Source organism: Bos indicus, chromosome 7 (assembly GCF_029378745.1).
Source record: "Bos indicus isolate NIAB-ARS_2022 breed Sahiwal x Tharparkar chromosome 7, NIAB-ARS_B.indTharparkar_mat_pri_1.0, whole genome shotgun sequence".
Lineage (NCBI taxonomy): Eukaryota > Metazoa > Chordata > Mammalia > Artiodactyla > Bovidae > Bos > Bos indicus.
Window position 1 is genome coordinate 22,057,154 of NC_091766.1, and position 4,290 is coordinate 22,061,443.

The following is a 4,290-nucleotide window of genomic DNA, read 5'->3' on the forward strand; positions in this document are numbered from 1 at the left end:
CTCTCCTTTTGTTTACTGTTTGTCTCTTATGCTGTCCTTAGCTGTGACTGTGTGCATACCTCCATGTGGGCTTATAAGTGTGCATGTGTGTATGAGCTTTCCCTTGTGGCACAGATGGTAAAGAATCTGCTTGCAATGCAGGAGACTTCGCTTTGGTCCCTGTGTCAGGAAGATCCCTTGGAGAAAGAAACAGCAACCCAATTCAGTATTCTTGCCTGGCAAATCCCATGGACAGAGGAGCCTGGCAGGCTACAGTCCACGGGGTTGCAAAGAGTTGGACATGACTGAGCAACTGTGCACATATGTTTATATGTGGTTTGTGTTTGTTCATGGACCCAAGAATGATTTTTTTCTAACTTAAATTATACATTTAAATTTTTATCGTGGTTTGGTCAGTTTTGAGTTTTACTTAAAATTTTGGGAGATCTTGTTGTCTCACCAAAAAAGCACAGGACTAAAATCTTGATGACTTGAGTTGTAGTCCTACCTCTGCCCTTACTGACTGTCTAAACTTGGCCAGTTTACCCTCTCAGTATTGTCCCAGTATAATTGTTAAGAGATCAGAAGGTTGGAAGGGATGAGTTAAAAGGGTCCTGTGAATGCTGACATTGTGGGGATTCTAAACATCACCATATGGCATTTCTGAGCTGGAAATGACAGCTGTGACAGTGTCCTGAGGTGAGAGGAATGATCTCTAACCCCTTCGTCCTCTCCACCTCCTTTTCTACCCCATCTTTTTCTCCTGACTCTCTTTTCATTGATCCCCTTTTCTCCTTTCCCCATGCCCCTGTCTTCTACCTGATTTTCTCCATTCAGTGTATTTCTAACAGAAGAAGAAGACCCTGTGATTGGCCAAGTGAATTGCAGGATTCGGCTCATCACTGGGCTGTCAGATGAAACAGCCGAATTTCTCCAGGTATGAGGTATCTGAGTCAACCTGAGTGTGGAATCTGTGTCCTGTCCTATCCCCCTTTCTTGTCCTTTCTAATCATGCACTTAAGCCATAGTTTCCTCTGCCCTGAAGCTTTCCATTCTCCAGCCTGAGGACATGGGTCTTGAAATGTTGGGAGCCCCACGTCTATGCCCTTTCCCACAGAAACTTACCCAGCCTGATTGTTGGTTGTTTTTTTATCTGGGCACAAATGGTGGAGGGTTTAAGAGCATGGACCTCAGAATCAAAAAGCCTGGGTAAGAATTCAAACTTTGTGACTTTCTGTCTGTATCACCTTAGGTAAATTCCATATTTTGTCTGATCCTTAGTTTCCTGGTCCAGATGCAGGTGCTAGGTAAACTGCTCTTCAGTCTTCATTTAGGAAGCAGGCTTGGGAATGCAGAGTTCTTGAGCTGGCTTGGAGGTTTCCCACTAGCTAACCATGGTTTTTTTTTTTTTTTTTTTTTTTTACTGCTAGGTTGCTGATTATGGCATTGGAGGATACCATGAACCTCATGTGGATTATTTTTTGGTAAGAGCAAAACATCATTCCTTTGGGCTGTGTTTCAAGTGGCAGGAAAAGATAACAACTCACATGGAAGGATAAATCTTTGGGGACTGTCTTAAAATTAGACAGAAGAGAAAACAGATTTTATTGTCTTCTAGTGTGGTGCTGCCTCCACTAGGCACCTGGACTTGAGATGAATTCTTGGGGTAGAAAGTGATGGAGAGAGAACTACAGAGTCTTTTCCTCCTACCTGTGTCCCCTCTCTTGTGCTAGAAGGTTCCTCGGTCTCTTCAGGCAGACCTCATTCCTCTGTTGATAGGAGGAACACTTGAGTCTATTGCTTTGAGTTCCAGTACTTCAGCCTTGCATAAGCCCCTAGTGTGGCTGAACCAGACACCGAGAGAAGATTGGTATTTGTACTCTGGGAATGACAAGCTGAATCAGCAAACAAAACACCAAATGTTTCTTCAGCACTTTTGATATCCTGGTTACTCTCCTAGGATCTAGGGATAGGAAGGCAAAAAAAAAAAAAAAAAAAAAATCCCATTTTCAAACAGAGGCATGTTGTTTTGTGAGTCATGCATGTGAATAGTTACTTTCTAAGTTACTGAGTAAGTGCTATAAAGAAGGTATGTGCACAGTGTCCTGAGACACAGTGAACAGGCATGCAGCCTAAATGTTCAGAAAAGACTTCCTGGGAGAGCTTAGGTGTAAGCTAAGATTGTTCTTTAAAACTGTTCCTTCCTAAGAAGGTGTCCCTGGAATGTCCCTCTCTCACTGCTGCCAGAATATAGTCTGAAAGTAGCTGTCTCTACAGTCAAGATTGACCCACTGGTTACAGGAATCTGTGAAACCATATTCTTGATGTTGTGGGAATAGCTTTTACTGAGGAAATGATACAGATCTTGAAAGCAAAAGCCAATCTGTTCCTATAGATGGATAAGACCTCTTTGTGATTCCACTCTGAAATGTTCCTGACTTATCCAGTTCTAGGATCAAATGTTTTCTAGAGTGGCATGCATTCCTTCTTAGTCATCTTTTCTGACCCACTTCCTTTGTTGAGTTTTCTGTCTCCACCATGCAAAAATAAGTGGGTTGGTGGTTTGTTCTTTGAATGTAACACTTAGTTCCTATATCTGCCCTTTCTGTCTGGATTCCAATCTCACCTGCCTATATGTTCATATCCATCCTTGAGGAGCAGGGTGACCTCCATTTGGCTAAGATGAGTTTCTCATTCTCATAATGGTTGGGAAAGCAACTTATTGTTCATGCTTCTTTTCTTAACTAGTTAAGCTTAAGACCTGTATATTCACTTTTACATAAATTTCACAGGACTTTGTCAGTGACCCTTTGAAATTCATTGTGATGGGGAATCGCATGGCCACATTCATGAACTATGTAAGTATGGTCAGTACAGACTTGTCCCCTAGACACACTAAGCATGGGGAGCACATGTATACCTGTGATGGATTCATTTTGATATTTGGCAAAACTAATACAATTATATAAAGTTTAAAAATAAAATAAAATTAAAAAAAAAAAAAAACATTGAGGACTTCGATCCAGAAATTTGTATTTTTTAAAACACTGCAATAGATTCTAATGATCAGCCTCGTAAGGGAACTACTATTACTTAGTGATTAAAAGTAGAGGGGGAAAGAGGGAAAGGGAAGAGTTGCAGAATCCCCTGGGGGAGTCATTCGGTTATTCCTTGTCAGTCTCTTCATTGAGGGGTGAAGATCTAGAACCATTTGTTTTGACAATCAGGTGTGATTTCCTCCTCTGGACTAGGGCTAATTTTTTCATTTTCTTTAAGTAATTGTTTAATTTTTTAAGCTAATTTTAAAATAAGCAATGAGAGGGAAAAACCCTCAGGATTCCTGCTGCTAAGTCACTTCAGTTGTGTCCGACTCTGTGCGACCCCATAGATGGCAGCCCACCAGGCTCCCCCATCCCTGGGATTCTCCAGGCAAGAACACTAGAGTGGGTTGCCATTTCCTTCTCCAGTGCATGAAAGTGAAAAGTGAAAGTGAAGTCGCTCAGTCGTGTCCGACTCTTCGTGACCCCATGGACTGCAGCCTACCAGGCTCCTCCGTCCACGGGATTTTCCAGGCAAGAGTACTGGAGTAGGTTGCCATTGCCTTCTCTGTCAGGATTCCTAGAGGCATATAACAGACATTTTTCTACTATCTTTCCTTCTCTACCCAAATTATGTCAAATAATACTTTGGTATTATCATACTGCTTTTAAAATTTCCAAAAATTGTTCCCAAGTTATAGCAGATTTAGATCTCACTTTTGTGAGGGACATCCCAGAGACTTTTGCTCATCACTAATGACTACTAAAGGAAATCTACCCTGAATATTCATTGAAAGGACTGATACTAAAGCTGAAGCTCCGATACTTTGGCCACCTGATGTGAAGAACCAAGTCATTGGAAAAGACTCTGATTCTGGGAAAGATTGAGGGCAAGAGGAGAGAAGGGTGGTAGAGAATGGGAAGTTAGATAGCATCACTGACTCAATGGACATGAATATGAGCAAATTCTGGGAGACGGAGAAGGAGAGGGGAACCTGGTGTGCTGCAGTCCATAGGGTCGCCATGAGTCGGACATGTCTTAGTGACTGAACAACAACAACAGTGACTGCTTCCAGGGGGAAAGGTTTCTCTCTCATTCTTATTCATTCCATTTGGAAGGAAATGATTGTCAATATTGAAATTCTGTCATACCCAATTTGAGGTTGGTACAACATAAAGATCCTTCCTGTTCTTTTAATCATCATTATTAATAAGAAAAAAAGCTTAATTTGGACAAAGAATGTTCTTTCAGGAATTTTTTGAATATGACTTG

At 41.4% G+C, this 4,290-nt stretch overlaps 1 long non-coding RNA gene across 1 annotated transcript; it reads left to right on the top strand.

The window, feature by feature from the left end:
* Positions 1-327: 327 nt before the first annotated feature.
* On the top strand, positions 328-2,990 carry LOC139184113 (uncharacterized). The gene is made up of 3 exons (XR_011567585.1): positions 328-916; positions 1,410-1,463; positions 2,772-2,990. It is a non-coding gene; the product is annotated as an uncharacterized lncRNA (long non-coding RNA).
* Positions 2,991-4,290: the final 1,300 nt, after the last annotated feature.